Source organism: Mus musculus, chromosome 11, assembly GCF_000001635.26.
Source record: "Mus musculus strain C57BL/6J chromosome 11, GRCm38.p6 C57BL/6J".
Classification (NCBI taxonomy): domain Eukaryota; kingdom Metazoa; phylum Chordata; class Mammalia; order Rodentia; family Muridae; genus Mus; species Mus musculus.
Window position 1 is genome coordinate 6,375,209 of NC_000077.6, and position 13,129 is coordinate 6,388,337.

The following is a 13,129-nucleotide window of genomic DNA, read 5'->3' on the forward strand; positions in this document are numbered from 1 at the left end:
TGCCATCACTGCCTGGCCTTCCTTTCTTTTAAAATATTTATTTTATGTGTATGACTGTTTTGCCTGTATGTATGTGCTCCACATGTGTGCTTGGTGCCAATGTCAGAAGAAAGAACTAGAGTTTCCTCTCTCTCTCTCTCTCTCTCTCTCTCTCTCTCTCTCTCTCTCTGTGTGTGTGTGTGTGTATGTGTGTGTGTGGAGAGAGAGAGAGAGAGAATCATGTTTAATATATGTGAAGAATGTCCCAAACAGCCACCAGCCATCAACCAAGTAACAGAGGCAGCAAATGTGTCATATTCATAAACATTCATAAATATTGAAATATTCCTCAGCTACAAGAAGGAATGAATGCCAGCACTCAGGAGGCACAGGCAGATGTATTTCTGTGAGTTCTATGCTAGCCTGGTCTACAGAGTGAGTTCTAGACAGCCAGGGCTACACAGAGAAACCCTGTCTTTGAAAAAACAAGGGCTGGAGAGATGATAGCTCAGGGGGGTAAGAGCTATCTCTCCAGATGCTGACTGCTCTTCTGAAGGTCCTAAGTTCAAGTCCCAGCACCACATGGTGGCTCACCACCATCCATAATGAGATCTGATGCCCTCTTCTGGTGTGTCTGAAGTCAGCTACAGAGTACTTATGTAGAAAGAAAGAAGGAAAGAAAGAAAGAAAGAAAGAAAGAAGGAAAGAAAGAAAGAAAGAAAGAAGGAAAGAAAGAAAGAAAGAAAGAAAGACAGAAAGAGAGAGAGAGAGAGAGGGAGAGAGAGAGAGAGAGAAAGAAAGAAAGAGAGAGAGAAAGAGAGAAAGAGAGAGAAAGAAAGGAAGAAGAAACAAACAAAAAGATCCATATCAGAGATGAAGAGATTGGCAGAACAGCAAACAATTAAATAAATCAGCCTTCAGGAAGCGTGGGGACAGCTGGCCATGTGAGTACAGGAATCCTTTCTAGCCGGGTGTGGTGGTGTACATCTTTAATCCCAGCACTTGGGAGGCAGAGGCAGGCAGATTTCTGAGTTCGAGGCCAGCCTGGTCTACAGAGTGAGTTCCTTGACAGCCAGGGTTCCACAGAGAAACCCTGTCTCAGAAAAACAAAACAAAACAAAACAAAACAAAAGGAGTCCTTCCTAGGAAGAAGTACCTGAAGTGCCAAGGGACATAAGTCCCTGGAGGGAAGGGGGAAGAGGGATGACTTGAGGCTCAGGCCTTGAGCACTTAGGAGTCTCCAGGGAGTAGGTAAGGAGGAAGAATATGGGAAAAGCTCCAGTCTCAGCTCTCAGGAAGGTGACATCTCTTCTTGGTGTGGTGGCCACAGCCTGTAGTGACTTCCTCCCCAACTGTGAGCTTAGAGGCATGTCCAAGAGAGGCAGGGATACTGAAAGGACAGGACAACCTCGGGGTCAGAGAAATGAGGAAGGAGCCAAGCAGAAAGAGAGGAGGATCAGAGATGGTGTCTGTAGATGACGTACCTGATGCCACAGGAACCGGCCACAACATCTGTAGGGATGTTCCAGTGTTCTGGAGCCACCATAACAAATGACCATACATTGAGGAGTTCTAACAGCAGTCAGTCCACCATAGACCAGAGCACCAAAGACTGAGTTGGAGGCAGGACCTGGGGGAGGTGCCTTCTTGCCTTTTTTAGCTGCTGGTGGCACCATTAGCACCTCTGTCCTGTCTTCAGACGGCCTCTAATCTCCCTCCCCCACGCCTTCTCTCAGTCTCATCTTTGCCTGCAAATGACAATGATAGGTTCTGGAAATCAGATGAGATATTTGGGGGTGTGGGGGGCAGCATTCAATCACACTACACAAGGCAACTTCAGAAAATGAATAAGGGACACCTGGATCCAAGGACAGCTTGGTGACCAACTGGTGACACCTTCAGAGGTCCCATCTCACCTCCACAACTCTGTGGACTCAGGAGCAAAGCGGCCTGTGCTGTGAGCAGATTGGAGCTGGTCTCTGGGAAGGCTGCATCAACTGGAGGACCCAGTCCATCATCCCATATTATAGGACTCCCCTTAAGGCAATGGTCAGAATGTCAGGCCAAGGCCAGACAGCAAGACCAAGAGTTTGTCCCAGCACTACATCCGCTGGTGTCTGGCTTGGTGTGTGTGTGTGTGTGGGGGGGGGCAGACAAGGCTTGATGGCAGACACTTAAGGCAGCACAAACCTAAGGGTCACACATGACCTTGTCAGCGGCCTGGATACATTCCAAGTGTTCCTTAGGCAGAGTCCTCAGCTGGGAGCTGGGAGCTCAGCTCAAAATCTTCTTCCTCCTCTTTTTTCCTTTCCACTCTGTGGTTGTGATGTTATTGCTCTTTGAGACAGGGTCTTGTCAGGGCTTGCTCAGGCAAACCTCTTACTCATGGTGATCCTCCTATTCCACCTTTTCTTTTTCTTTTCTTTTTTTTTTAGTATTTTCTTCATTTACATTTCCAATGCTATCCCAAAAGTCCCCCACTCCCCCACCCACCCACTCCCACTTCTTGGCCCTGGCATTCCCCTATACTGGGGCATATAAAGTTTGCACGACCAAGGGGCCTCTCTTTCCAGTGATGGCCGACCAGGCCATCTTCTGATACATAAGCAGCTAGAGACACGAGCTCTGGGGGGTACTGGTTAGTTCATATTGTTGTTCCACCTATAGGGTTGCAGTTCCCTTTAGCTCCTTGGGTAATTTCTCTAGCTCCTCCATTGGGGGCCCTGTGTTCCATCCAATAGCTGACTGTGAGCATCCACTTCTGTGTTTGCTAGGCCCCGGCATAGCCTCACAAGAGACAGCTATATCAGGGTCCTTTCAGCAAAATCTTGCTAGTGTATGCAATGTTGTCAGCGTTTGGAGGCTGATTATGGGATGGATCCCTGGGTATGGCAGATGGTCTCTAGATGGTCCATCCTTTTGTCACAGCTCCAAACTTTGTCTCTGTAACTCCTTCCATGGGTGTTTTGTTCCCAGTTCTAAGAAGGGGCAAAGTGTCCACACTTTGGTCTTCGTTCTTCTTGAGTTTCGCGTGTTTCGCAAATTGTATCTTGTATCTTGGGTATTCTAAGTTTCTGTTCCACCTTTTCTGGAATTCACACCTGGCTTTTCTTTTTTTTTCCTTTTTGAGACAGAGTCATACTATACATATACAGGCCAGGCTGGCTTCAAATTGAGAATCCTCCTGCCTCAGCTTCCAGAGTTCTGTAATTAAAAAAAGAAAAAAAAAAAAAGGATGACAAAAAGGTTTCTTCTTCTCCTTCTTCTCCTTACAGAGTTTCTCTGTGTAGCCCTGACTGTCCTGGAACTCACTCTTTAGACCAGGCTGGCCTCGAACTCAGAAATCTGCCTGCCTCTGCCTCCCAAGTGCTGGGGTTAAAGGCATGTGCCACCACTGCCCAGCAACAAAAAGGTTTCTTATCACCTTTCTGAGAGGCAACTTGAGAGTCAATATGGCTAATGCTAAGAAAACTGATTGTCCATACCCACACTTAAGTATGATGTTGCCCCTTCTCTCTCTCCATACGCCTTTGGGTGTGTCCCCTGAGCCCCTCTATCGCTCATGCTTAAGCCTTTATTAAAAACCCCAGCTCTGGGCTGGAGAGATGGCTCGGCAGTTAAGAGCACTGAGTGCTCTTCTGAAGGTCCTGAGTTTAATTCCCATCAACCACATGGTGGCTCACAACCATCCGTAAGGAGATCTGATGACCTCTTCTGGTGTGTCTGAAAACAGCTACAGTGTACTTAAATATAATAATAAATAAATCTTTAAAACAAAACAAAACAAAACAAACAAAACAAAACAAAACAAAACAGCTCTGCTATGCCAGCTATCCTGGTTGGCCTGAGCGGAGGTCCCTAAAATTCTAGAGAAACCACCCAGGCTGGTGTGAGTGGTGGCACAGAGCTTTGTCCCCTAACCAGCGATAAAGTGAGGCCACAGAAAGGGAGCCTCCTGGTCACAGACAAGCTGAAAACAGCAGAGTGAGAGGCACATTGAGCCACTGACAACACCAAGGGAATAGCCAGGAAACTACACTACAAAACAATGGTGTGTGTGTGTGTCTGTGTGTGTGTGGCATATGTGGCGAAAGTTTTTAGTCACAGCACTCTGGAGGCAGAAGCAGGTGGATCTCAGAATTTGAGGCTAGCATGGTCTACAAAGTAAATTCCAGGACAGCCAGTCATGTTACACAGAGAAACCCTGTCTTGGAAAACAACAACAACAACAATAATTGAAGAAAAAAGAGGAATTTAAAAAAAGAAGGCTCGCCGGGCCGTGGTGGCACACGCCTTTGATCCCAGCACTTGGGTGGATTTCTGAGTTCGAGGCCAACCTGGTCTACAGAGTGAGTTCTAGGACAGCCAGAGCTACACAGAGAAACCCTGTCTCAAAAAAAATCAAAGGAAAAAAAAAAGAAGGCTCTTAGTATATAGCCTAGCCTAGGCTGGTCTGGAAATTACAATCCTCCTGCCTCTTTATTATTTGTTTTGTTTTGTTTTTGTTGTTGCTTTTTTTTTTTTTTTTTTTTTTTTTTTTTTTTTTTTTTTGGTTTTTTGAGACAGGGTTTCTCTGTGTAGACCTGGCTGTCCTGGAACTCACTCTGTAGACCAGGCTGGCCTCGAACTCAGAAATCCGCCTGCCTCTGCTTCCCAAGTGCTGGGATTAAAGGCGCGTGCCACCACGCCCGGCTTCTGTTGTTGCTTTTTGAGAAAGGGTCTCTCTATGTAATCCTGGCTGTCCTGCAACTCAATATGTAGACTAGGCTGGCCTCAAACTTACAGAGAGTTTGCCTTCATCTGCCTCTGTCTCCAGAGGCTGGGATTAAAGTGTGCACCACCCCCAGTTGTTTTGTTTTGTTTTTCCTGCACCTGCTTTTTGGGTACTGAAGTTACAGGTAGGGACCATCGAGCCTGGTTTAAAGTATTCACTTCATGAGGCTTACGGTTATTGTGTAGAAGCAGACAAATGCTTGTGTTAATAATGAGAGAAAACATATGACAATCTGCTGTTGATTAAGAACCAGATACGGGGCTGGAGACATGGCTGCTCTTCCAGAGGACTGGGTTCAATTCTCAGTACCCACAATGGTAGCTCCCATCCCACTATAGCTCCAGTCCCAAGGGAGTTCCGGGCCTCTTCAGGCCCTGTGGGCACTACATACAAATGGTTCTCAGACATGCATGCAGGCAATACACCTATACACATAAGATAAAAGTTGAAAAGTACCAGACACAGGCCAGCAAGATGACTCTGTTAGCAAAGGCACTTGCTGCCAAGTCTGATGGCTCTGGGATTCATGGTGACCAGAAAAAAACAAGTTGCATAAGTTTTGGTCTGTTCTCCACATGTGTGCAATGGCATATGCACACCTTCCCCCTCGCATGCTCTCACATGTGGTCATGCACACACAGAAAGTAAGTAAACAAATGCAATTTTTTAAAGATTTATTTATTATTAAATATTATATATAGTACACTGTAGCTATCTTCAGTTGCACCAGAAGAGGGCGTCAGATCTCATTACGGATGGTTGTGGGCCACCATGTGGTTGCTGGGATTTGAACTCAGGACCTTCGGAAGAGCAATCGGTGCTCTTAACCACTGAGCCATCTCTCCAGCCCACAAATGCAATTTAAAAAAAAAAAAACCGATACATTGTGAAAACTGTTATTCTGAGATGTCCTGGTTGTGCAAACACCATAGAGCACACCTCCCTAACCTCAAAGGACTGTGTCACTCACAGTGTGGTAGTATAGATATACCACCAAGTGTACAACCGGTCCTTAGAACCTGGATATGGCACGGCTGAGTCTGTGGGTGGCATGTGTGAGATCCTCAGCTCTGTGAGCAGGGCCAGGGAAGCAATGTTACTGCCTGCTAGGAGTCTGGCTGAGGAAGAAGGCTAGCTTAAGCCAGTGTACTGCTGGGCTAGGTGATTCACACCCGGGATGAGTCAAACACTCACTCGTCACTGCAGAAGACTGGGGTGTTAAAGTCAGATCTTGTCTCATAAAACCAAAGAAGTAAAGAGAAGACAGACGGACCAGCCTGAGCAACGTAGTGAGACCCTCTCCTAGCACACAAGTATATTTTAGTATTTTCCCTCAACTCCCCACATGTTGTCACTGCGTAACTCTGGCTGTCCTGGAACTCATTATGTAGACCAAGCTGACTTTGTTCTCAGAGATCCACCTGTCACTGCCTCCCAAGTGTGGGAATCAAAGGTGTGTACCACCATACCCAGTTTTTCTAATACCAAAGAACTGCCAGTTATTAAAGTCTGAGATGTTATCTTGCCTGGTTTTAGAAGGAAGGTTTTAGGAAGGAAGTTGTTTTGTTTTTTATTCTTCCTAGTAAATAAAACTTCCCTAACTATATACACTGTATATATAATAAAAAACATTGTCTAGAGTTTGGGATGTTGCTTACCTGGTAGGGAGGGGTAGAGGGGTTGCCTAGACAGCCTTCAGTTGGGTGTCCCTAACACCACATAGAAACCAGGAGTGGCACGTCCAAATGAGAGTAGAGGCAGGAGGATTAGAAGTTCAAAGTCACTTTCAGCTACATAGCATGTTCTAAGTCAGTATGGGTCACATGGGACACTGGCTCAAACAAAACCAACCAACCAGCCAAACAAACAAACAAACAAAAAGAAAGAAAGAAAGAGGCTGGGCGTAGTGGCACACGCCTTTAATCCCAGCACTCGGGAGGCAGAGGCAGGTGGAGTTCTGAGTTTGAGGTCAGCCTGGTCTACAGAGTGAGTTCCAGGACAGCCAGAGCTATACAGAGAAATCCTGTCTCGAAAAACCAAAAAAAAAAAAAAAGAAAAGAAAGAAAGTCAAACAGTATCTAGGAAGGCTGCAGTTCCGTGTGAACCTTCTAGGACCAGAGTCCCTAACGCAGGAAGAGGATGATAACTGCCGGTGCTGGGGGTGCCTGAGCCCTTTGCTGGACTCTTCTGGCCTGATTTATGATTTATGAAGTCTGCCTGTTCCAGCCATGAAACACAAACCTCTGAGGTAGAAGGGGCAGGCCTCCGATGTTACCTTTCTATTAATTATCATCAGCTCTGCTCCCCAGGGAATATTTCCCCTCCTCTTATCCCATCACCCCATTTGATCCTGTTTTTTTTTTTTTTAATTTCTTTTTTTTATTACGTATTTTCCTCAATTACATTTCCAATGCTATCCCAAAAGTCCCCCACACCCTCCCCCACTTGATCCTGTTTTTAATCCCCGACATTCTCCCTGATGGAGTGCCTCACTCCCTGTTAAGACGCTGCCTTCTGTTTGTCCCTATAATATACTTGTTCTAAGGGCTGTGGAGACTGACTGCCCATACCCCTGAGAGCTAATCTAAGTCACAGAGCCAAGATCCAAGACTGTCACGTTGCAGAATTATCACATTAGTCTGTTGCTTTAATGATTTCTCTTAAGAGATTCTAGGGTTAATACGGAAGCTTGCATAGTTAAAAAAGGTATCAAAGGTTTGTTTGAATGCTTGGCTGAAGTGTTTATCAAAAGATGGCCTACTGGAAATGACTTGGAGATGCCTGATATTCTGTGGCTTAGTGTTGACGAAGGGATTTTAAGACTTGGGGAAATTGCAACGCTAGAGTGGATATATTGTGTAAAGCCTAATCTTCCACAATGGGAAGGTCCAGAAGATATGCCCTTCACCAGCTCTATAAGACGCAAACTGGTGAGAGGGGCACCAGCACATTTGGAGGGTTTTGTTCTTTCCCTTTTCCTTGTGCCAGACCTTAGCATTGGAGATGCTGCTGCTCAATTAGATGAATTAAATTCAATGGGTTTAATTGGATTCTGAGGTAACAAGGGCCAGTTGGCAGCATTGAATTGCCAGAATCAAGGTGATCCTAGTTATTATAATGGACAGCGTAGACAAAACAATGTTTATAATAACATACCCAGTAATGGTCCGCACAGGAGAGGTGAAATTTATAATGGCATGACTCGCTTGGACCTTTGGTACTGGCTTATCAATCATGGTGTTTCCAGGAACAAAATATATAGGAAGCCTACTGCATACTTGTTTGATCTGTATAAGCAGAAAAATTCTCAAACAAATGAAAGAAAGGCTACATTAAATCGTGGTAAACAGCAATCTCGGCCAGTGAATCAATTTCCAGATTTGAGCCAGGTTGCAGATCCGGAACCCCTTGAATGAAGGGGTGGCCAGGTTCCGCTGAGGAAGGATCCTGATAAGACACCCAAAGGTTTTGCTGCTACCCTTTCTCCAGTTCTTCCCCAGAGGGACCTACGGCCTTTTACAAGGGTAACTGTACACCGGGGAAAAGGAAATAATCAGACTTTTCGGGGTCTGCTGGATACTGGTTCTGAGTTGACACTGATCCCAGGAGATCTCAAGAAACATTTCGGCCCTCCAGTAGGGGCTTATGGAGGACAGGTGATTAATGGAGTTTTGACTGATGTCCGACTCACAGTAGGTCCAGTAGTTCCCCGAACACATCCTGTGGTCATTTCTCCAGTTCCAGAATGTATAATTGGGATAGATATATTCAGAAATTGGCAGAATTCTCATATTGGTTCCCTGAACTGTAGAGTGAGGGCTATTATGGTTGGAAAGGCTAAATGGAAGCCTTTAGAGTTGCCTCTGCCAAAGAAAATAGTGAATCAAAAACAGTATCGTATTCCTGGAGGCATTGCAGAAATTACTGCCACTATCAAGGACTTGAAAGATGCAGGAGTGGTGGTTCCCACCACATCTCCCTTTAACTCTCCTATCTGGCCAGTGCAGAAAACAGATGGATCATGGGGAGAGACAGTTGATTATCGAAAACTAAATCAGGTAGTAACTCCAATTGCAGCTGCTGTACCAGATGTAGTTTCGTTACTTGAGCAAATTAACACATCTCCTGGCACCTGGTATGAAGCTATTGATCTGGCAAATGCCTTCTTCTCAGTACCTGTCCATAAGGACCACCAGAAGCAATTTGCTTTCAGTTGGCAAGGCCAACAGTATACCTTCACAGTTTTGCCTCAAGGATATATTAACTCTCCTGCCCTGTGTCATAATTTAGTTAGAAGGGATCTTGATCCGTTTGGATCTTCCACAAAATATCACATTGGTGCACTATATTGATGACATTATGCTGATTGGACCAAGTGAGCAGGAAGTAGCAACCACTTTGGACTCATTGGTAACACATACGCATATCAGAGGATGGGAAATAAATCCAACCAAAATTCAAGGACCATCTACCTCAGTGAAATTCTTAGGAGTCCAGTGGTGTGGGGCATGTAGAGATATTCCTTCTAAGGTGAAAGATAAGTTATTGCACCTGGCCCCTCCTACAATCAAGAAAGAAGCACGTTTAGTGGGTCTATTTGGATTCTGGAGTCAGCACATCCCTCACTTGGGTGTGTTACTTAGGCCTATTTACCAAGTGACTCGGAAAGCTGCTAGCTTTGTGTGGGACCTGGAACAGGAAGAAGGCCCTTCAACAGGTCCAGGCTGCTGTGCAGGCTGCTCTACCACTTGGACCATATGATCCAGCAGACCCGATGGTACTTGAGGTGTCTGTGGCTGATAGAGATGCTGTTTGGAGCCTCTGGCAGGCCCCTGTAGGTGAATCACAAAAAAGACCTTTGGGATTTTGGAGCAAAGCTCTACCATCATCTGCAGACAACTATTCTCCCTTTGAAAAACAGCTCTTGGCCTGCCATTGGGCCTTAGTGGAAAATGAACGTTTGACAATAGGACACCAAGTTACTATGCGACCTGAACTACCCATCATGTGCAACCTGAACTACCCATCATGAGCTGAGTACTATCAGACCCTGCAAGTCATAAAGTGGGACGCACACAGCAGCAGTCTATTTTTTTTTTTTAAAGATTTATTTATTTATTATATGTAAGTACACTGTAGCTGTCTTCAGACACTCCAGAAGAGGGCGTCAGATCTTGTTACAGATGGTTGTGAGCCACCATGTGGTTGCTGGGATTTGAACTCTGGACCTTCGGAAGAGCAGTCAGGTGCTCTTATCCACTGAGCCATCTCACCAGCCCCAGCAGTCTATTATTAAATGGAAGTGGTATATACATGATCGGGCCAGAGCAGGACCTGAAGGCACAAACAAGTTTCATGAAGAAGTTGCTCAAATGCCTATGGTTTCTACTCCTGTTACAATGCCATCTGCTGCCAAGCATGCGCCTATAGCCTCATGGGGTGTTCCCTGTGATCGGCTGACTGAAGAGGAGAAGACTAGAGCCTGGTTTACTGATGGCTCTGCACATTATGCAGGCACCAGCCAGAAGTGGACAGCTGCAGCATTACAACCCCTTTCTGGGACAACCCTGAAAGACACAGGTGAAGGGAAATCTTCACAGTGGGCAGAAATTCAGGCAGTACACATGGTATTACAGTTTGTTTGTAAGAAGAAATGGCCAGATGTACGATTATTCACTGACTCATGGGCTGTAGCCAATGGATTGGCTGGATGGTCAGGGACTTGGAAAGATCACAATTGGAAAATTGGGCAAAGGATGTGAAGATATTTGTGTCCCATGTAAATGCTCACAAAAAGGTGACTTCAGCTGAGGAGGAGTTCAATAATCAAGTGGATAAGATGACCCGTTCTGTGGACAGTCAGCCTCTCTCCCCAGCCATCCCTGTCATTGCTCAATGGGCACATGAACAAAGTGGCCATGGTGGTCGAGATGGAGGTTATGCTTGGGCTCAGCAACACGAACTTCCACTCACCAAGGCTGACCTGGCTACAGCTGCTGCTGAATGACAGATCTGCCAACAGCAGAAACCAACACTGAGCCCCAGATATGGCACCATTCCTCGAGGTGACCAGCCAGCAACCTGGTGGCAGGTTGACTACATTGGACCACTTCCTTCGTGGAAAGGACAGCGTTTTGTTCTTACTGGAGTAGATACTTATTCTGGTTATGGATTTGCCTTTCCTGCACGTAATGCCTCTGCTAAAACCACCATCCACGGACTGACAGAATGCCTTATCTATCGTCATGGTATTCCACACAGTATTGCTTCTGACCAAGGAACTCATTTCACAGCCAGAGAAGTGTGACAGTGGGCCCATGATCATGGGATTCATTGGTCTTACCATGTTCCCCATCATCCTGAAGCAGCTGGTCTTATAGAAAGATGGAATGGCCTTTTGAAGATGCAGTTACAGTGCCAATTAGCTGGTAACAGCTTGGAAGGCTGGGGCAGAGTTCTTCAGAAGGCAGTATATGCTTTGAATCAGCGCTCGATATATGGTACAGTTTCACCCATAGCCAGGATCCATGGGTCCAGGAATCAAGGGGTGGAAAAGGGAATAGTTCCACTCACTATCACTCCTAGTGACCCTCTAGGAAAAATTTTGTTTCCTGTCCCCATAACTCTAGGATCTGCTGGCCTAGAAGTTTTGGCTCCAGAGAGGGGAGTGCTCCTACCAGGAGCTACAGCAAACATCCCATTGAACTGGAAGCTCAGACTTCCCCCTGGTCATTTTGGGTTTCTAATGTCCTGTGATTAAAGTCAGTGGGAAACTATAACAGCTTAATCCAAGCAGGATGACAAAGGACGCAGACCCATCAGGAATGAAGGTATGGGTCAATCCTCCAGGAAAAGTGCCAAGACCTGCTGAGGTGCTGGCTGAAGGTGAAGGAAATACAGAATGGGTAGTAGAGGAAGGTAGTTATAAATACCAATTAAGGCCACGTAACCAGTTGCAGAAATGAGGATTATAAAGTAATATGAATGCCCCTGTCTTATTTTGCTAATGAATATATTTGTCTTTCTTCCAATTTCTTTAACATCAATTTCACAGCTACTACTGAACCATTGTTGGGAATTGGAATGCAGACTGTAAGTCATCAATAAATTCCTTTACTGTATAGAGACTATCCATAAGTTCTGTGACTCTAGAGAACCCTAACTAATACAGAAGTATTAGTTACTCGCTGGGTATCCCCGAGTCCATTACTGAATAAACAGAATTGCAGGGTATCCCCGAGTCCATTACTGGATAAACACAATGGGCTGTCTCCATGCAATGAGACCCTCTTCTCCCATAAAAAGGAGGGAAATTCTGGCAGCAACTGAAGATGCATGCCTGCAATCTCAGTCCTCGAGGGCCTTAGGCAAAGAGGATTGGCTGCAAGTTCAAGGCTAGCCTGAGCCAGTATGAGAACCTGTTTCAACCTCTCCCCAACCAAAGAAGTTCTGACACACAGATGAGCCTTGAGGTCACAAAGCTGAGTGAAGTATGCGGGCCTCAACACCACAAAGCCTGTGGTTCAACTGAGATGAGGTTCTCAAGTCAAATGCAGGTGCACGGTTGAATGGAGTGAGCTGGAGAAGCACAGGGTTATTATGGAACGCAGTGGCTCGCAACTCAGGAGTCTGGGCTCCTTCCGCGGTTACAGAGCAGATGGATATCTTGCATATCCAATATTTATGATTCCTAACAGTAGCAAAATTACAGTTATGACGTAGCAACAAAGTAATTGTATGGTTGGGGTCACCATCACATGAGGAACTATATTAAAGGACCCCAGCATTAGGAAGGCTGATTTAATGGATAGAGTGTTTTCTGGAGAAGATAAAATCACCCTGGAGCTAGATAGTGGTTATAGGACAAAGCATGTGTTTGACACTTATGTATCTGGATACTTGAGCGTGACCAGAATGTACAGTAGATTTAGCAAGAACAGTAGCAATGGTAATTGTGGGTTAGCAGGAGAATGAACTCTTTTGAAACGTAAGGTAGAAAAAGTAGATATCTTGCAGGTGCCTGTGTCTAATCTGTCACCTGGGGGCCTGCATGCATACAATAGAAGATGATTTCTACAAATTTTGTCCAACCAAAACAATCATAAACTTACTTAGCACATGAGATACTTGTTAAATAGGCCTGGTACTCTAGTAGGAACTTTGTAGGTGACAACCGTCATGTTGCAATGTCAAAGGGCTGGATGAGCCTACCAGCCTTACAGAATGCCAAAAGTATCTACAGGTCCCTTCCGTTTGGCTAGAAAATGGTTGTTTAAAGTATTTGTGCACATAATTACTTTGCTAGTTTGTTACATCGTTGCACTATCTGCCGCATGCAGAAGGGATGCAGGTCAAAGGTCAGAAGGGAGCAGGGAA